The sequence below is a fragment of the Chiloscyllium plagiosum genome, unplaced genomic scaffold (genome assembly GCF_037043375.1).
Source record: "Chiloscyllium plagiosum isolate Xiang-an unplaced genomic scaffold, Cpla_swu_hap1 HiC_scaffold_15, whole genome shotgun sequence".
Classification (NCBI taxonomy): Eukaryota; Metazoa; Chordata; class Chondrichthyes; order Orectolobiformes; family Hemiscylliidae; genus Chiloscyllium; species Chiloscyllium plagiosum.
In genome coordinates this window covers 42910863-42933381 of record NW_028270153.1, presented here as the reverse complement: position 1 = coordinate 42933381, position 22519 = coordinate 42910863, and positions in this window count along the sequence as shown.

Below are 22519 nucleotides of genomic sequence, written 5' to 3'. Positions count from 1 at the left end.
TCCTCCTTCTCTCACATCTCTTCTATAAGACTCTGTGTTGGATGTTACCAAATGTGCCAAGGGGTGTTAATGGGGATTGTTGCAAGTATTGGGAACAGCATCATTAAGTTCGGATAATCTGTTGGATTCTCGGATAGGTTAAATTATTTGGCATTCTGTTCTCCTTTGTTTGGGTTTCATTCGATAATCTGGTAAATAACTTCTGTTGTGTTTAAAACTAAGAAATTTGACCAGTTGCATCACTCCTGGAATATCCATTTATAACTGCTTAAAACAACTAGAAAAAATGGGGTCTGGGCTACTTTCTTGAAATGTTTTGAGGAGGGTTGGTCTGGCCCATAACAAATAACTGGGATAGTTCACCCCTACCAATTATGATATGGAGGTGGCAGTGTTAGACTGGGGTGGATAGAGTTAAAAGGCACACAACACCATGTTATAGTCGAACAGGTTTATTTGGAAGTACAAGCTTTTGGAGTGCTGCTTTTTTGTCTCAGGTAGCTAGTCAATTAGGCTAACTCTAATATCTCATCTAATTAATAGCGGTCAAGGATGCACAATCGGAGTATCTTCACAAGTAGAAGCAATTGACTTCTATTATAAGGTGAAGCTTATGGCATGATAGCAATAGTTATAATTAACATTTAACAGTTAAGACTATTTACAAGTAACAGATAGTCACATCTGTCTCCATCAGGACCTCATGATAGACACTGGACCTCAGGTGAGCTCCATCTAATGACTGTATAGCATAATCAGAATCTGTGAAGTAACATACCTTCAAAAACTCAATTATTTTTCAGAACCATTACCTTACTTAACAGTCTCACATTATTATAATTTCATGTTAGATAAGAATCTATCTTAATTCACCCTGCCAACTCTGTTTCCTGAGGAAGAGGTTTGCACAGAAGAATCCTCTCAGAGAAAAGAAACCCTATGCTTCACCATCTTAAATGGTAGATTAGTTTAAAAGTTTGCCCTTTGGTTCAGTACTTCTCTTGAGGGAAAAAAAACTTCATCATCCACTTTTCAAGTCCCCTCAGAGTCTTATGTTCCAATAAAATCAATGTTCATTCTTCTAAACCAGTTTATTTGGACACAAACTTTTCTCATGAAATTACTTTTACATTCCAAGAATCCATCGAGTGAATGTCACTGCACATCAGGGTGAATGTGGTGGATGTGTTCATAATCAAGCAAGTGTTTTGGTCTGAATGGTGTTGAGTTTCTTGGGTAGAGAGACAAATGAATACTATTCCATCAGACTCCTGACTTGTGCTTTATAGACGGTGGACAGGCACTGAAAGAGACAGGAAGTGAGTTATTTGCCACAGAATTCAGAGTTTGCTCACGCAACCACAACAGTTATATGGATGGTGCTTTTCAGTCTCTAGTTGATGCTAACCTCCAGTGCATCGATTAAAAGATTCTGTGATAGTAATGTCATTGAACATCAGAGAGAAATAGTAATCGCCTGACACTTGTGGGTTACAGATGTTACTCGCCAATTTGTCCAGTTCTTGCTGTCTGTGCACTCTTATTATCTGAGAAGTAGTAACTGGAGCTGAGCATTGTGCAATCATTTAAAAAATGCCCACTTTTGAGTTTAAGATGAAGGGAGGGCCTTTAACAAAGTAACTGAAGTTGGTTGAATCGAGGACTATACCCTGAAGTGCTCCTATTTGTATTTTATTCCAAATCAACATTTGGTTTTGATAAGATGGTGGTTCTCAAAAATTTTTACTTGAAGGACATTTTGCAAATAAAGAGTTTTTAATAACATACTTGAGAAACTAAATATTTATAAACAAATTTTATCTGTGAAATAGGCCTTCCTGCTTCTCACTCCAGTCGATCTAGCCTGAATGTGAAACTTGACAATGCTACTCAGAGGCTATTCTCTACTTCTTGAGAAAACTTGGATTCTTTCATAGCAAAAAAAGATATTTCATTGCAGCAGTGCATCTTCTTTGCCAAATTTTGATGTTTTACAGTGTTAGTTCAGAATAGCATGCCAATAATCTAGCCTCGCTCCTCCATAATGTGTTAAAAATATGTCAACATCCATAGAAACCACCAAAATGATGAATTTCCAACACAAACAGAACAAAAGCACAAATTGCTGGAAAAAATTTCTTCAGAACCGGACCAGAAATGTTAACACTGATTTCTTTCCACGGATTATGCTGGGCCTGCTGAGTTTTTTCCCAGCATTTTCTGTTTTCGTTTTTGTTTCTGATTTCCAGCATCTGCAGTTCTCTCAGTTTTTGTTTAAGGTGATCAATTTGCCTGACTGACTGATATTCAGGAAAAAAAAAAGTAATTTATACCAAGCTTCTTTATTAATAGGAACGTAACTAAAAAAAACACACTTAACAGTGAAAGCACTTGATTATCAACCTTTTACTTTGTGGCATAACTATACCTTTTTAAACACCAAATACACACACTTATTCACAAATAAAACAAACAAAAATGCAGATGATTTAATACAAATGTTATTGGTTGAAAATTTTAGACAACGAAAGTAAAATCCTGAAGATCAAAAGTCCACACAGGGTTAAGGTGTGTCTCACGTTATTTTTATTTTCACAACAATGACATGCTGAAGAAAGTGAGGGCTGCAGATGTTGGAGATCAGAGCTGAGAGTGCGGTAGTAGGTCAGGCAGCATCCAAGTAGCAGGAGAATCAACGTTTCAGGCATAAGCCCTTTATCAGGAACTGAGGCTTGTGGGCCAGGGGTGCTGAGTGATAAATGGGAAGGGGGAGGGGCTGGGCAAGATAGCTGGTAATGTGATAGGTAGACGAAGGTGGGGGAAAGGTGATAGGTTGAATAGGAGGGTAGAGCAGATAGGTGGGAAGAAAGAGGGACAGATCAAGAGGGTATTGCTGAATTGGTGGCTTGGGACTGGGATGGGGTGGGGGAGGAGGGTGTGATGGTGATTGAGGGTGGAATATTAGAAAACTGGCACCAGTTTCCTAATATTCCACCCCCAAACACCATCACACCTCCCCTCCCCACACCATCACACCTCCCCTCCCCACCCCATCCCAGTCCCAAGCTGCCAACTCAGCACAGCCCTCTTGACCAGTCCATCTTTCTTCCCACCTATTTGCTCTACCCTCCTATTCGACCTATCACCTTTGCCTCCCACCTTCTTCTACATATCACATTCCCAGTTACTTTCCTCCCAGCCCCACCCCCCTTCCCATTTTTCTCTCATCCCCTCTGGCCCACAAGCTTCATTCCTTATGAAGGGCTAATGCCCGAAATGTCGATTGTCCTGCTCCTCAGATGTTGCCTGACCTGCTTTGCTTTTCCAATACCACACTCTCGAATAATGACATGCTGTTGTCTGCAAAGCAATTGTTGTTCTTCAGTTCAATCATTAATCAGGTGAATGTAGGTCTTTGTTCTAAATATATTGGGGTTTCTTCATCTTTTCATTCACAGAGTGACTCAATCTCCTTGCTGGCTTTAGGTGATTCTGTCTGCACCGTTCCCACCAATCTGTAGCAAGCTGCGACTCGGCCAATCCACGGGCTGTCGTCAGGCTTTTTTTTTCTTAACACATGAATCCCTGGTGCTGCATTAACTCAATAATGCATCAATCCCGCTGCTCTAAAAATGTGTGCAGAGTTGAAAAATGTGTTGCTGGAAAAGCGCAGCAGGTCAGGCAGCATCCAAGGAGCAGGAGAATCAACGTTTTGAGCATAAGCCCTTCTTCAGGAATCCTGACCTGCTGCGCTTTTCCAGCAACACATTTTTCAGCTCTGATCCCCAGCATCTGCAGTCCTCACTTTCTCCTAAAAATGTGTGCAATTGATTTTTCCAAGTTACAAACTCTCCAGGTCTCTAGTTCTATGGCAATGTCAGATTTCCATTCCAAGTTATATTCTAAAAAGGAAATGTATGTGCTCCTTTACAACAGCAATAAAAGTTTAAAACCTTAAAAGATATTTGTCCTTGAAAATTATGTTTCAGTGATCAGTCATAAGCCAATTCCACTAGTTCCTCTTTTAGTCTTTCAATGAACAACATGATGTTGGAGCAAGTCTTGAAAATAGATCTCAAACCAAATTGTTTCTGTGTTTATATTTTTGAAGCAATAATATCAACATTTCCAGAACAGGAATGATCCATTATTTTCACACACTCAAAAGTCATTGCATTTATTTCTCGAAACTCAGTCTGTGGCAGAAACGTATCTGAATGTCTGTTGGTCAGTCCAGTTTTTCAAATATCAGGTTTCTTCCTAAATTTTACTCCTCCTACTAAGAGGTATAGTTAACAGGTTAAAAGATGTCAGCATGATATGCAGCTTTGCACCTCATCTTCGCTCAGCAACACTTTAGATTGCTGCAGCAGCTGGATGAAGCAGCTCCTCTCGAAGGTTACGTTCGGACCATTCTTGCTTTTGGTAAAACGAAACATTATTACGAAGAATGCTTTCAGGGCCTTTTCCAGAATCAATATCATAATTGTTGTGTGATTTCTGATAACTTGTACGTTCATTGTTTCACTTAAAAATGCCTTTTGCTGTATCTATTTTTCTGAATCCCTTGTTATGATATATCACATTAGTTTCACGGGTTTTCTGAAATTGGATAAATTTTTTACGTACACAATAGATTGTAGTACCCATTGCCAATTCGATAAATCCAAATTCTATACAATCGTCCTCTATACAATTGTTCTTTGTTTTTCCTTGCTATTGGACTCAATATTGCCCAAGGCTTCAGCTGAAGCACTTTCAATTGCAGGATGAGGTTATTTCAAATACTTTTCCATTTGAAAGTAATTTACTCACACACCATCATAACTCATGATGCTACCATGTACTGCAAACTCTTGGCCAAGGGCCTCCCATGAAAGGTAACCCACTCTTCCTTTTACAGATATGCAGCAGCTGGCTTTATTTCATAATAATGTCCCCAGACAAAACACATCAAGTTAAACTCAAAGCAAGCAATATAAATCTAGACTATTCCAAAGATTCGAATCTCCTGAAGTGTAGATAATCTACAATGGAAGCAAATATTTTCTTATTAATTGTCATGACTGAAATCTTGTGTTTATTTATTTTGCAAAATCTCATGCTCACAGTAAAGGATGTAAGGTTGCGTTCATACTGGTCACACATGGCCAGACTGGATTAGTGTATTAACTAACTGATGTGCAGTAAGTGGATGACCACTAATTGTGTTAAGGTGCAATTGATATATGCAAATACATTTCATCAAGGCCCTGCCAAGGTGACTAACATGGTTCACTTTGTTGTGTAGGCTATCACATGATGATAGGCCCACTTGCAGCTTGGTTAATCCACCCAGTAAAACATTCTTCGATTTATATTCTACTAAATTATAACATTTTATTTGTCTTCTTCAATCATTTGATGACTCTGCAGACTAACATTTTGTGATTCATGTCTCAGAAACCTCAGATCCCTCTGTACCACAGTTCTGCAATCTCTCTACATTTTCTTTGGTTTGTTCCTCACAACATGATGATGAAACTTCTCAATGCTTTTCTAAAACTCCACAGACATACTTACCACAGAATCAGTTGATTTTTGTAAACAATTGGCAAGAACATTTTCAACTTTTAATCTTTATTGTCCAAAATATCATGTGACAAATCTCACTTCAGACCAATAATTTCTAAACAGTTTCATATTATATTTTCTTATATCTATGAGTTTTTGTATATGTGCATTTCAAACAACATGGATAGCTTAAATGAGCAGGAAAAATTGGTTGTTGTAATATGAGAAAATGTAAACTTATCCAGTTTGAGGATGAATTAGAAAAACAATATATTATTAAATATGGAGAGATTGCAGATCTCAGCTACAGCTGCAAAGGAGCTTGGGTGAGAACATTGGAAGAATATTTTGCTCTGATGAATGATGGTTTTGAAGATATGGAGTGAATTTAATTAGGCGAGGTCAACATGATTAGGTTAACATTTTTACTGTCATGTTTTGGGTATTGCTTCAGGCTTTTGCCCCATCATATTTAAATGATGATGCCACTTTAACACTGCTTTAACATGTTTTCAATGAGGCAGGCACTTTGGTTGGTGCTGGCTTTGTCAGCAACACTGGGCACCGAAGAAGCAACATGCCTCGAAGACAGTGGAAAAGGAAAGGTCATTTTATAGTTTTACTTGTGAGTTGAAAGGATTTGGAGTTAAGCCTAACTTACTTAGCTTATTAATGAAGACTCTGGAGTTAAAATAACTGGAACATCCATTGACATCAATGATTTGATTATAAATTTTGACTGCGCATGCTCACCTCCACCTTAAAAGAAAAGCTCACATCATGATACATACGCACAATGTCAAGACAATTTGTAAAACTTACAAGAATCTACTTTAGTTACTGCTTGTGTTCTCTTCACATATATACTTTTGCATTTCAGTTTTCATTGTTAAGGGTGCATTAGATTTTTATCATTCTGTTTATCAAATTATCCCAGAAGTGTCATGGCTACTACCTGTGCTGCTTGGTGTCAGCAAACACAGCCGACAATTATCTATAGCATCAAGCCAGGAGGAGCATACAGCCATACAAACATATTAGGTAGGAGCAGGAGAAGGCCAATTGGTTCCTCGAATCTTGAGAAGTAACATTTGTTACTTTCTAGTCTGATGGAAACTTTCAGAATCCTCCAGGTTTTGGCAAATTAACGTAAGCCAATTTAATACCTCATGAGCCAGCACTTTTAAAAGCCTAGGATGTAGTCCACCAGGAGCTGGGGACTTGTTAGCTCACAGCTGTCAGTGTTTTCTACAAACACCCATCATTGTAATTTCACCAAGTTCCCCTCTCGCTTTCACCTTCTGATTTATAACTGATGATGGAATGTTTATGTATCCTCTATAGTGAGATTGAAGCAAAACATTTGATCACTTCATCCACTATTTTCTTTGTGTCTACTACTAAACTCCCAATTTTCACTCGATAGGGGACCAACCCTAACTTTATTTTTTTTTAATCATTCAGGAAATGTGGACATCACTGGCTGGGCCAGCTTTTATTGCCAATCCCTAAGTACTCTTGAGAAGGTCCTGGGAAGCAGCCTTCTGCAGTCCTTTTGGTTTCATGCAGAATGCTATCAGGGAAGAATTTCCAGGATCTTGACCCAGTGATACTGAAGGAACAATATATTTCGAAGTCAATATGGTGAGTAGCTTGGAGATTAACAATGGTGGTGCTCCCATGTATTTGCTGTCCCTGTCCTTCTGGACTTGGGTTTAGAAGTAGCTGTCTAAGGAGAACTGTTGAATTTTTGTGGCGCATGTTATAGATGGTGTGCACTGTTACTGTTGTTCATTAATGGAGAGAATGAACTTTTGCAGATGTGATGTCAATTCAGTAGGTTGCTTTGTCTTGGTTTGTGTTGAGTTTGTGAGCATATGATTAAGGAGCAGAAGTAAACCTTTTGGCACCTCAAGCCTGTTCCACCATTCGTAAATGATCAGTTTGCATTTTAAATTCTCTAAGATCATAAGACATAGGAGAAAAAATTAGGCTATTCAGCTCATTAAGTCTGTTCCACCATTCAATCATGATAAGTTTCTAAACCGCATTCTCCTGCTTTCTCCCCATAACCATTGATCCCCTTGATACTCAAGAACGTATCTATCTCAGTGCTAAATATACTCAATGATCTGGCCTGCACAGTCTTCTGTGGCAATGCATTAAGTTCCACATGCCCACCTCTCCCAAATTGTACTTGATTCCTTTTTCTAACAAGAGCCTGTCCATCCATCTCTGTTTGAAAACTCTTCAATGAATCCACTTTCACTATTGAAGCAGGGAATTCCAAACTCCTACAGTCCACTGAGAGAAAGACGTTCCCCTGTTTCTGTCCTAAAAAAGTTACCCCTAACATTGAAACAGTGCTCCCAAATTCTAGATTGGATTCCTAGCCATTAACTTCCTCTTGTAGCCGCAATGTTTATATAGCTGAAACAGCTTGGTTTCTGGATAATATTAAGAGATAGTTTAAGTGATCAACATTTAGCACTCATCCTTGTCATCATGCACAACATCTTTGTATTGGCTATCAGATCAGACTTATTTACTTTAATGTGCACTGTCAATTTGTTTACTTTGTTTTAAATGCTATGGAAAGTATGATATAAAGCCTTTAGTTTTGTCTTTCCTTTTAATCTTTATAACATCTAGCCCTGGCCATTAATATATTCTTACCTTTGCTTTTTCTGTCCCTTCTGCCATTATCTAATTTTCAATTCCCATATTATTATTCTGCTTTCCTGTTCTGATTCTACTTCTTGATTTGCCACATATACTCAAGCTTGATTCCTTACCTTCACTGTTTAGTTAAAATCCTGTCTACCTCCCTAATATATTATTTGCTAGAACCCACTGGCCCCAGCACAATGCCGGGTATAGACGCCGCAACAGCATAACCACATTTTCCTCAACACCAATATCAGTGCTCCATGAAACTGAACCCATTTCTGCCACGCCAATCTTTGAGCCATTAACTAATTTCACCAATCTTATGAACCTTCTACCATTTGGCATGGGCACAAGTATTAATCCAGATGTTAAAACCCCTGAGATATTCTGAATGCTCATCAGTTTGGTGTAATTTCCTCACAATATCTAAACAAAGCATCATTCCTCTTTTTACTTATGTTGGTGATGTCTATATGGACCATGACAATATGACCCTCCCACTTCCATTGCAAAGTCCTGTCTAACCCCAAGCAGATCTCTTGAAACCTGTTAATGGGTTGGCAACGTCGGGTTACTATGCTGTGCCTTGCTACCATTTATTTTTGTTTCCCACACCACACCATGTCCCCCGCATCTTGAATGGACACCTGTACCTTGCCTCTCTCACAGCCATAATCTCCTTTCTCTGATCACTGATCAAATCAAAAGACCGTCTCCAAAAGGATTGACCATGTTATGCAGGTCAAAATTGAAGGCTTGCTTCAATACCAGCATTGAAAAGGAATTTCAAATAATTAAAGAAGAATGGGTGGCTGTATGGATAAGAACACTAATAATCTACATTTGTGATCTGAATTTAGATCCAATACAAATGGATGAGGCAAATTGTTTTCTGTGCTAGCTACATAAAATAAGCTTCTATCATCTCAGGCTAGCAATCATTGTGTGTGTCGACACAAAGCATGAGACAGTCCTGAAGTTGGCAACAAATCGGCAATCTCTCTCAAAGGGGTCAAGAGTACACTTGGTGTGGGAAATGAAAATAATCACAGTGCTGCTATAAAGAATACATTTTCACATTTGAGGTCAGGTACATTGCAGGAGCGAAGAGGAGAAAAAAATTGTCTATCCAAATGGTGATGGTCTCCCTGACCTTATACTCCTTGCTGATGTCTCTGTGCCCCAAAGGCACTCAGAAGTATATGTATTTTTTAAATTGAAATCAAAGCTGAAGAAATTCCTTGATAGGTTGTTAACAGTACTGTTATTGTGTTGTCACATGTTTCAGTACAGTACAGTATAACTCCAGCAGTGAAGGCGATTCTGAATTATATTGACCGTACACAATTCTGGGACAGAAATAAAAAGGTTTCAGCTCATGGATTTGTAGGCAGGAGATCTGTAAATTTTTCAGGGCTGCCTTCCTGCTGCCTAACTTGCCCCTGTTCAATCAGAAACTTTATGGGCATACGGCCAAAATCTAAGACAGTTTATCCACCCTCACCCCAATTGAGGCCCTTTCAGTTATCAGTTATTGACTGCTTAAGGCCTTCCCTCCCACTTGACAATTTTGAAGCCAATGGAGGAAATGGAGATATGGAGGAAGCCGAACAGGGTAACACTACTAAGGCCAAGTTGGCTGCAATTGGCATCTTCTAGGGAAGCAAGAGGCATAAGGTTATTGGAGGGTAGGATGGAATTTTATTGCATCAAACAGCAGGCTTGAAGGGCTGAATAGCCTGCTCCCATTCCTTTTATGTATGTACATTGATCATCAGTCTTTTTCTTCTGTTGTTAAGACAATGTAATTTGGCAATTTGTCTCAGTTTCATGCACTGAACTAGTTTAGATAGACTACATGAATGGGATCATACTTATTTACTGGATTAATTAACTCCTTAGAAAATGTAACATGATCTATTGGGATCTATATAAATTAGCATGTAAAAACCTGATATAATACCAATGCACTAACTGGAGATCTTTAACATTGAGTGCAAGATTCCTAAGTGTCTTTCAATTCAATCTTTTGCTATTTTAACAACAATCATGAAGAGTATCTGTGGTTTTTTAAATTTTCTACACATAAAAGTACAGACTTAACTGTATTAAGGATTTCCACGATAGGGAGAGACTGAATAGGCTGGGGCTGTTTTTCCTGGAGCATTAGAGACTGAGGGGTGATCTTACAGAGGTTTATAAAATCATGAAGGGCATAGATAGGTTAAATGGACAAAGTCTTTTCCCAGGGATTGGGGACTCCAGAACTAGAGGGCAGAGGTTTAGGGTGAGAGGGGAAAGATATAAAAGGGACATAAAGGGTAACTTTTTCACACAGAGGATGGTGCGTGTATGAAAGGACCTGCCAGAGGACATGGTTGAGGCTGGTGCAATTGCAACATTTAATATGCATCTGGATGGGTATATGAATGGGAAGGAATTAGAGAGATATGGGCCAAATGATGGGAAATGGGACTAGATTCAGTTGGAATAGGGATATCTAGTCGGCATGGTTCAGTTGGACCAAAGGGTCTGCTTTTGTGCTGTACATCTCTATGATTCTGTGACTCTATAAGTTGTGCTTCAGAACTTGCGGTTCCCCTAGCCAAGCTAGCAGCAGTGTGTATTATCTGCAAGATGCACAATAGAAATTCACCAAAAATCCTTCAACAGTGTCTTCCAAACCCATGGCCATTTCCATCTAGAAATACATAGGAATATCAGCATCTGCAAGTTCATCTTCAAGCCACTTACCATTCTGAATTGGAAATAAATTGCAATTTCTTTACTGTTGTTGGACCAAAGTCCTGGAATTCCCTCATTAAGATCATTTAGGTCAATCCACAACACATGGAATGCAACGGTTCAAGCAGCCAGCGCACTGCCATTTTCTCAAGGGGAACTGGGGATAGGCAATAAATGCTGGCACGGCCAGAAATGCTCATGTCTCATCAGTAAATTAAAAAAATTCTGAACTGTGTGAAACTTAATTGTGAGTGAAGTCTTATTCTAGTGTATTTATTTTTAAATATGATGCAAGTGAATGCAGATAGGCAGTCAGGAAGGTTGACACGTTTTTATCGTTGGAGAACTTAATTGTTAAAGTTCATTCCAAAGTTAAGTTTCTGAATTGTGGAGTCTTGCTCAACTGAGTTTAATATTCTGTTATTCTTCTTGCACTTTTTGAGACCAGAAGATTCTGGCCTCTGCCTTTTGCTGTTCACAGCCATAATTCAAACTGTGCAGTCAAACCAACCATAATAATCTACTTAATTTATTTTACCTGTTACTGGTATTGCAATCTCATTTTAAAATGATATCAACAATAAAAAGGAAGGACAGTTAGTTCTTTCCAGGCAAGTTTAAAGAATCTATTTCTGAAGAATGCACTCTACATTCACTGTAATTAAAGTAAACCACAGTATTGGGAGATACCTCTTAAAGTAGTTGAGTATCTTTTTGCTAGAACTTGATCTCAACTAATTCTGTCTTTGTTTAGTAAAAACGTGAGCATGGATTTTACACCTGGGGTCTTTGATCAACATCACTTGGTCAATTACTTATTGCGAGTTGCACAATTTCTACTGGACAACCTTCCATCAGTTGTACATGGTCAACTTCATCGACATAATACCTTTGAGCTGAGCCCTGTTCATACACAAGGAGGTGTGGTGGGACAGTGTGGGAAAATTAAATGTAAGGAGTGTTAAATGGGTAGGAGAAAGTGCACACAGAAATTCAGCTGCACCTCCACACACATCATTTACTGCATCCGCTGCACCCGATGTGGCCTCCTATACATTGGGGAGGCAGGCCGCCTACTTGCGGAACGTTTCAGAGAACACCTCTGGGACACCCGCACCAACCAACCCAACCGCCCCGTGGCTGAACACTTTAACTCCCCCTCCCACTCCGCCAAGGACATGCAGGTCCTTGGCTTCCTCCATCGCCAGACCATGGCAACACGACGCAGATTTCTCCAGCTTCCTCATTTCCCCTCCCCCCACCTTTTCTCAGTCTCAACCCTCAGACTGAGCACCGCCTTCTTGACCTGCAATCTTCTTCCCGACCTCTCCGTCCCCATCCCCTCTCCGGCCTATCACCCTCACCTTAACCTTTCTTCCACCTATCGCATTCCCAACGCCTCTCCACCAAGTCCCTCCTCCCTACCTTTTATCTTAGCCTGCTTGGCACACCTTCCTCATTCCTGAAGAAGGGCTTATGCCCGAAACGTCGATTCTCCTTCTCCTTTGATGCTGCCTGACCTGCTGTGCTTTTCCAGCAACACATTTTTAAGTGTTAAAGAGGTGACAATTTCTGTAGGGAATCACAAGTCACCTCCCTGATATCATGGTTTTTGTGTTGAACACATTCCTGAAGAAGGGCCTGTGCCCGAAACGTCGAATCTCCTGTTCCCTGGATGCTGCCTGACCTGCTGTGCTGTTCCAGCAATAAAGTTTCAACTCACATTTGGATAGTACATTGGCTCATCTATTTTTGTAATATTCTTCTCAGCACCAGTTTAAATAAGCTCCTGATAATGTTCAAACACCCTATGAAGGAATTCCACATAGAAATATTGATTTTACACAAAAAATATTAACCAACACCTCAGAAAATAAATCCCAATGCATTTGTGTAAGGAATAACAACTATGTCTGTTAGAGGTTATCCAAATCATGCCTTAGGCAATTTTCATAATGGAAACGAGCTGAATTTTAATCAGAAAATACTGTGTTTTGACTAGAAATTGGCCTGCATGATAGATTGGACTTTGAGTCTGATTGGGGGAGACAAAGTGATTTCCAGACAGAGCACAGCCTGAGGTAAGAATCCCAAAGTTATGAGTGTGTGTCTTGTAGAGACTAGGGTGGGGGTAGTTCAATCTCCAACCGCTAGCATTTTGAGGGGGAACGTGAGTGGGATTTCTGATCATATGCTCTTCATTTGGGGTAAGAATCTGATGGTAAGGAAGACATCTGATCCAAAGTTCAGGTATGTAAGGGTAGGGCAGCCACCTCCCTCAAGCTACCAGGTTTCCCCGCCAGACTCATTGAAATATTTAATCAGTCAACAGTCGCTTGCCTTGCCTTAATTGAACATGGAAGAGGACAGACTGAAGTTTGTTCAAGATCACATTTGATTTTAAGATTTATCTTAAATTTCAACGTCACAACTAATCTCAATATAACTTTTTGTGGGTTAAAATTCAACAGAATATTTCTGTTCAAGAGTATTATAAGTACAAATCACAGATTATAAGTTTGGACGCCAGTACCTGTACTGGTAAGGGACAGAATGTAACAGATAAATGTTATTTTATTTAAGATAAGTAGGACTTCTTCAAGTGGGTCCAGGGTCTGACTTAGCATTTGTAGTAATATGAACTATCAAAGCACATAAACACCTGTAACTGATCTAAATTTTCTTTCAGTCTTGCTACATTAAAACTGGGAGTTTTGATTAAATTGAAATTTAGTGCTTTTAAAACAAAAAGGTTTCCAGATATCTGTGAGTAGACAGGATCAAGTCTGCTTCTCATTCTATTCACGAAAGATTCAGATTGGAAGATCAATTTCTTGTTTATAATGGGAGTATGTCTTAAGCTTCATAATGATAAACTGGTGTTTTAGACCTACACTTTCATGTACTGAAAGTGGTAATACTGAAGTCATACTAGATTGTGAATACTGTGAGATGAAATTTGGATGAAGAGAAATTAAAACGGACTACACTGATAATTTGAGAATGAATATAGAATATTGAAACATTTGTATTTCAATCAACAAAGAAACACTAAGATTACTATTTATTTTGCCTGTCACATGTCTAAGCTCAAATATTCTTTGGATACCTGCTCCCTGTCAATTGGCTAGCTGCCTGCATCTGTCACAAATATGGAATTGATGTAAATACAATAAAATTGCAATTGACATTTTCATTCTGTCAAAATGCATTTTGAAGTATTTTCCTTTAAACTCTCTGAAAGTGTTAGCAAATTACATGCTGCTGCGTCTGGAATTACATTTATGCTTCTGTGACCTACAGTGCCATTCTTTGATCTATTTTTCAGCAGCAGAAGTGCTGATATGCAACAATGTCAGGCGAGGTCTAATTCAGGTCAACAGTAAATCTGGAACTGTACATTCTCTTTTGATTGCACCCATACGCACATGTATTAAAAGAGAAATGCATTCATTACAGTTCTGAGAATGGAGGTTGTTAAAAGGTTTCTACTTCAAACTGCATAAAATTATATAGAAACAAGTGGGTGAAAATGATTGGGAATGTACTTTTCTAATGCACACCATATCTTCAATGAGTGATGACCATGCAACAACTTCATCTATATGTAGTACTGTGCTTACTCTGTGTTTTGTAGTGACTAGCTTTTCTCAAGAGAGTCATTTAACATATTTTACAAATTTGGGAGCTTGCATACACTGAGTAATAGACTAAATTTGATTAAATTTTATTGTCACATGTACCTGCATACAAGAATACAGCAGCATAGTGAAACGTGTACAGAATCACCACTTTCTGGCTCCACCTGAGAGGTGCATTCTGCACAATTATTAGATTTTGGTTTTAAGTGGACTGTCAACTATAACTTTAATTTTTTAATTCAAATAGACTTTTTATTGTTTTCCTTCTTTTGTTTAGCTTATGTTCTGCACTATTTATTGGCTGTCAGGTCAAGCAAGATCCCTGCTTGCAAACCGCTGTTGATGTACCATTTGATCCAGTCACTGAAAGTAAAGGAGTCAAGCAAGGTGACTTATTTATTGATTTTTCTTTTCTCCGTCCATTCATATGAGAAGCTCTTACCTTCCAGTTGCAATTCCAACTGACATCTCACTGTGTAAGAAACTCCACCAGCAACATTGAGTCCTTCTATTCTATTGCTCAGTTCACCTAAGCATTATTGTGTCACATCATTGCAAAGACTTCCCAGTACCAAAAACATGCTTGTCTTCGCCAACTGCACCACTGCACTTAAGAAGTGGATCATGGAGATAACATGAAGATTCTGTTGGCATTCTGCACAAGGGTCACTGGACCTGGAATGTTAACGTTAATTTCTCTCCTTGACTGCTGCCCAAGGAGCCCAGACCTGCTGAGCTTTTCCAACAATTTCTGATTTTGTTTCTGATTTCCAGCATCCACAGTGCTTTCAGTTTTTATTGGGATTCTATTCATTCATTTCAAGCTATCTTTTGTGCAACTTTAAAATGTCTGTTGACTGTAACACAATTTTATCCCCAACACTTTAAGCGCTGATTCTAAAGCACAATTTTTCTGTATTGCAGGGTTGTACAAGAACACAATCTTTGCAGTCTAGGAGAACTGACTGTACTTTAAATTACACTATGTACAAGATTAACCCTATTAAGAATACTATCCTATTGATACACAGGAAACAACAGTGTTTAATTTCAGACTCTTTAGTCAGAATTCCTCATCTTGAGGTTCCGCTACACTGTCACCACCCACGTTTCCTTCCTTGCTAGCGAGGTTGGAACCTAGTATCTCCCCACTCAAAACATGGTTTTGAAGTGTGTCCAGTTACTGAGGTTCTTGCCATCGGTTCTCTTGGTTTGGAACACACTCATGTCTGGAAGTTCTTGTTTGGACAGTGCTTGGTTGGCTTACCCCCTCTTAGATGTCCTTTGTTCCAAAGATGCTGTCGGTTTGACTTCCTGATTTAGCTTCTCTGTTCAGCCTCTCAATTCGGCTTCTCTTAGGTCTTGTTTTGGAAGTTGTTACTTGTGGCTAGAAACCTGTGGGAAAGCTGTTCATACAGAAGCTTGTTGTTCAGGTGAGATCAGGGCTGTCAGTTATACTGACTGTGTGCTCCATTATCTCCCCTCATATCTGTAGTTTTCATCGAATGCTTAATGGTTCTCTTCTGAAGTAAATTGGCTTTCCAATGATTAGAGTATGTTGAATGGGTTCTAATCGAAATTGAATGTCAAGTGTCTATGTAGATCCGATACTGTCTGCACTGTGTAGACTGAAGTGTAAAAGCTGTCTTGGGTTAAGTTCGCTTGGTTTCAGCCAATTATTCTTTTGGAGAAGAGGTTAAATTGGGATTTCAGGCTTAACAAGATTCCTAAGTGGAAATCAACAATTCCAGGCCCTGCTGGTTTTACATTTCCCGCAAACTCATTCCAGCTTTCATTTTTGTTCTTTTAAAAGTTTTGGAAAGTCCAGGGTTTATTCCAGTATTTTAAATTTTGGGGATTTTTGCTCCATCCTAGACTGCTGGGCCACAGTTCACCACATTGAGTGTTATGGAGGAGACAGCCCTCGAGATGATAGAAGTATGACAGGAAGTCACCCCAGAGCCATGGTCATTTGATATCTTCATGTTCAGGTGAAAGGTATGGTGGTCATTTCCATCCAATGTATACTATAGCTTGTTTTGATAGTGATAACACATAGCCTATCCATATTTAACTTCCACCATCTGATTTCAATACTTGCACCCTTCTTGGACTAAAATAGTTTTTAAATAGGGAAAAACACTGACAAAATGGGCACAGCAACGAACTGACAACAGTGAGCATCAGTTTCAGGAGGTTTGATACAAAACAGCAGTTTGGTTTATATGCCATGTCTAACAGATTAGGAGAATCACCGAGACAGCAGTTGACAGCAGCTTGTTGATATTTTCTTCATTAATGGTTGAAGTCTGACTGAGGAGGTGGTTAAAACACTCTACCCATGTTTCTTGAAATCAGGCCATTGTGAACATTGTTGATCCTTGGTGCTGAGGATTGATAGCAAACTGATAGACTAAGTCCTGAAGACAAATTCTAAAGCATCATAGAATTTCTTTCAATCTTTGATTGTAATTCCTCTGCTTGCTATTGCAGGCATGTACTTTGCATTTTTTTTGGCTGGCTTTGTGTAGTCCTGTTTGACAGTGATGACTTGTATTGAGGTAAACCCTGTAGAGAGTCTCATCTTATAAATTCTTGGTCACTAATTTTATTTATCAAAGTAACATTGTTGCTGATAGGTAGAACCAAAGCCTCTAGAACAATGGAGTGTGACCAATTTATGAAGGTCAACAGTCAGCCTTAGTGCAGTAGGTGTCCATTTTCACTGTGCACTGGTAACTTGCAAGTTCCCTGAGAGAGACTGTTTTATTACTACTTGTTTGAGCCTAGAGACATTGAAATGCACTGGGGGTATCGAGGGTGATAATTTGAAATCTTAATATAGTGATCAGTGCAAGGGTCATTGCCTGACATGACTTTTGTTCAACACACACATCTTGCTGTCCCTCCACCTCATGATGACACAGTTATACACCGACGTAAAGGATGGCAATACGTCCAAGACATTATGCTGTGATTAGGGAGGCAGAAAACTGCGTGTCAGTGACTAAGAACTCATGCTCAGCACACAGCTTCAGCAATAAAACTGCTGCTGTTGAAACTGATAATTCCTTTTCTTCCGGTGAATTCTGTATATGTCTGTTGATCTCCACCAATATTAAAGTCACCAAGAATGATCAGCTTATCAGCCTTTTGCACAGTGGCAATCAAAGAAAGGATGCTTTCATTGGGACTGATCATTGTAAGGACATGTGCAGTGAGAGTTGCTAGCCTGATGCAGCGTAGGGAGAGTTTAAGCACCATCAGACAAGCACTAAAACCACTGAGAAGGTAAATTAACTTGCTGATATACTGACCCATGACAGCAAAGTCTATATTAACTTTTCAAGCTCTTCTTTTCCTCTATGCCATTGGGAGAAATACTCTGAGTTATGTGGGGTCATATAGTTGGGTTAGCCCAGAGAGAAAATGGCTTAAACATTCTTTATGAAACAGAGAACAGATCTCTGCTTTCTCTAGTTCATAAAACAAATTCTTAGGCTGATCTGACAGGAATCCCAGTGGGTGCATGGTTAAAATTCCCCTGTTGTGGTAGCTGAATTGAGAAGGCTAGGCCTTATGGGAGATAAAGATAAGGTTAATGTGTCTGTTTTTGTTACGTGAGTTTGTTTATGTGGTGAAGTGACAAATTTAATTTGTATGTTACAACTCTCAACATTGTACATGAGTAAAATTACAATAATAGAGAATTTGCAGCCATTTCTTTTCAGCTGACCTTTGCATTGATCTCAGCAAATTGAACCTCTTGTCTGATATTCACTAACTCTGATTATGCATTGCTGGAATAGTTAATTACTTTGCTACACCGCTGAATCTACTTGAGAAAGTGGGATAATGGACTGGTACTGAATAAGTAAAAATCAATTTGAGAGTATTAAAAAAAAATAACTAATCCGGTGCCAATTCTGATGTTACAACTGTAATTTGTAGTTATGAATTGATGGCCAATCACTCTCTCACTTCTAACCTTCTATCTCCATTCTACCCCTTCTCCTATTGTTGTAACCATTCCTTCCTCAGACATTCTTTTCTTCTTTTTTTAATGCTCCAAATGAGTTGAAATATTGTTCCTTTTATCTGCATCTTTAGAAATCAGACCTTATCATGCTGTCATTAATTCATTCCCTTCTCCCCTGCGAGCACCGATTATCATAAAACTATAGATTTTTTTCCCAGCCTTTCTTTCCCCTTATAATACACATATAATGTAAAATCCAAGCCATTGCAACACTTACTTATTGTCATGTGATACATTTTGTTTTCTACTGTTTTCAACTTGGGTGTTGTCCAGACCTAGAGTTCTTGGCCCAAGTTTATTAGCTTAAGAAAGATGAATGCAGCTTAAAAAGGATGCCTGCAGCACACAATCAGAGACTGGAGGTGATACCGCAGTTCACAAGGATTACAGAGGCACCAGTTATGTTCAGGGATACATGATAAAGCATTCCTGTGGTTCAGCTCTGAAGGAGGCTACAAAAAGCAGCAGGGCTGCTGCTCTATAACATACAGTACATGTAATCTTTTAATGTCACTACAGAAAAATAAATTTTTGTATATGAATTGGAACTTTTTTTTCTGATCAAAGTCTGGGTGTTACTCTGCTTGTACCTAAACTTAAATTTAGATTATTTACCAAGTCTAACAATGGCTTCCTTGACTTCCTTCAGGCATGACACAGAGATGGGGTTTCCAAGCAGCATACACAAACATGTTCCATGAATCACAATCTACTCAGTTTACAGTGGCAGACATTTATTGATGTTAATATATCAATGATTCACTGCAGCATCTCTCTTAGGACTTTGGCATGCTTTCTGATATTAACTAATTCTTTTGCTGCAGGTTCAAACTAATAAGGGCAGGAGATCATCACTCAGATTTAGTGAAACTATTCTGTACTTGAAGTGGTAAAGATAATACGCACCCAACTGGTGTAGATGTACACAGGCAATGTTGGCATTAGGAGATGATTTGCCAAAGTGCTATCTGATGCGATTTTTGGGTCAGTTAAACACAACAAGCAGCCCAAATTCCAGAAGTAGACAGTAGGTCCTTTTCTTATGCAAATCTGTTGTAGAAGTCTGATACAAATTCAGACAATTAGATAAAGCTTGCCTCTTGTGACCTCAGCCATGTTGTACCAAGTCTTCACCAGAATAATTATTTAGGGTACACTGATCCTGTTTAACATTTTGGGTGGGGAGCAGGGAAGTGATCCTATTATTTCTGTCCCATCCTGGCAATAGTTGAATTAAGGGTCTTTCCACAGCTCTTGTTGGGAGAGATTTAGACAAGAAACCATTGAAGTTCCAATGTTTTTACCATATTCTGGACATGACTGGCTTCAGTTGTTATATTTGATTTCATTATTGATGAATCCAAATGCATGTCCTCAAATCTTATTGCAAACATGATCTCTCTCAGTAACTTTGAGAATAAATTAAAATAATTGTTTCAAAGTAGTGGTCATTTTATTTCATAGATATCATTGATGTGACTTAAAAACTGGCATAGACTGTTTCTCTGCTCTTTGTTCAGCTAGTTATCATGATGTTCGAGGTAATCTGACCATGAGCAGTGGGATATGCATTTTGTGTATGGATTTTTGCCCTTCCGAACTTGTCATATATCTGAAATGGATGTGGATGTCACCGGCTAGTTGCTCTTGAAAATGGTTAACTGCCTTCTTGGACTGCTACAGTCATTTGGTAAAGGTAGACCCATAATGGCATAAAAGAGGGATGTCCAGGATTGATTCAACCTCACTGAAGGAATGGTAATACATTTCCAAGTCAGGATGGTGAATGGCTTGGAGGTGAGCTTGCAGATGGTGGTGTATATTCATGGATCATGCCCTTCTGATTGGTGATAGTTATGGATTTGGAGGATTCTGCTTCAGGAGCCTTCATAAATTTTTACAGTGCATCTTGTAGATATATACACTAGTGCCACTGACATTCAATGGTGGTGGGAATGGATGTTTCTGAAAATGGCACTGATAAAGCAGGCTGAATTGTCCTGGAAGGTGTCAAATCTCTTGAGTGGTGGAGTCACACTCATCCTGGCAAGTGGGGAGTACCGCATCACTCATCTGATGCGTGCCTTGTCGATTGCTGACAGGCTTTGGGACTGACTAGATATGAATTACTCTCTGTAAGCTTTCTAGCCTCTGACTGCATTTGTAGCCACTGTATTTATACAAACTGTCCACTTTAGTTTCTAATCAAGGGTAAACCCTAAGATGTTGATAGCAGACTAATGGAGTAGTAATTGGCTGGGTTGGGTTTGTACCACGTTTTGTGTGCAGGCTAATACATTGGCAATTGTTTCACATTGTTGGGTAGATGTCAGTGTAGTAACTCTGCTAAAACAGCTTAATTAGGGGTATGGCAAGTTCTGGAGCACGTGTCTCAGTACAATTGCTAAAATGTTGACAGGGCCCATAGCCTTTGCAGTATCTAGTGCCTGCAGCTATTTCTTGATATTGATTAATATTGACTAAAAGCTGACATCTGTGATGTTGGGTACTTTGGAAGAGTTGGGTCATCCACTCGCCACTTCTGAATTAGAATGCTTCAGCCTTGTCTTTTGCACTGAAGTGCTGGCCTCCCCACCATTGAGCATGGGGATATTTGTGAAGCCCTCTCCTCCAGCATGTTGTTTAATTATCCACCATTCATGACTGGGTGTGGCAGAACTGTAGATGTTAGCTTTGATTTGTTGGTTTTGGCATGGTTTAGCTCAGTCTTTCACTTGCGGTTTATGGTGGTTGGCACGCAGTAGTCCTATTTGGTAACTTCACAAAGTTGACACCTCATTTTTCAGCATAGCTTGTGCTGTTCAGGGCCTGCTCTTCTGTACTTTTCATCAACCAGCTTCACCATGTTGATCCTATATAAGATGCAATTACACATATAAGCATTGCAAGTCAAGGTATGCTCACTGGGTTTTTTTAAGTCAAAATTATATCAGTGTTTTGACAATATCCAATGGCACACAAATGATCTCTCATATGCATCTGATCAAACTACTTACAACCTCTCCAAGCCACTCACTATCCTGACTTGAAAATATATTAGGAAAAAGTGAGGACTACAGATGCTGGAGATCAGAGTCGAGAGTGAGGTGCTGGAAAAGCACAGCAAGTCAGGCAGCATCCGAGGAGCAGGAGAATTGACATTTCAGGCATAAGCCCTTATCAGGAAAATATATCACCATTCCTTGAGTATCATTCGGTCAAAATCCTGGAATTTTCTCGTTTATGCCATCGTAGGTCTACCTATAGCACAAGGACAGCTCATCACCATCTTCTCAAGGATAACTAGGAATGGGCAATAAATGCTGACCCAGTAAATGAAACCTATATCTAATGAGTGAATTAACAAAAGGGATATGCATAATCTTTCATAGCTAGTTGAAAGTCAATCCTGTCCTCCGGGGAAGAAATCACAGTAACAGCAACAAGGAACTGCAGATTCCTTGTAAATTACTTAGCATTCCACAAAAGAATGAGAACGAGGCTTTAAATTGTGAACATGTTTTATTTGTTTTACAGCACAATACAATCCATAATGGTAAGTGGCAATTATGCATTTGTTCCCTGCTAGAAAGCTCCAACCATAATATTTCACTACTTATTAGATATCGGGGTCACGTGTGAAACTGGCATTCACCGCATCAGTTTCATTTCGCAAATTGTTTTGTGATAGATTACATGCTGTTTCCTATCACTCACCCAACCCTCCTCCATAACCCCCTCCTGATGGACTTGTTCTAAGCTAATGGCTGGAACTGGTGGACCTTGCTGCTTTCAGCAACCTCTACTCCTTTGTCTGAGAAGCTGATTCTGGGGCCTTCACAGTATTGGTCATTTCCTAACAAGGATGTTG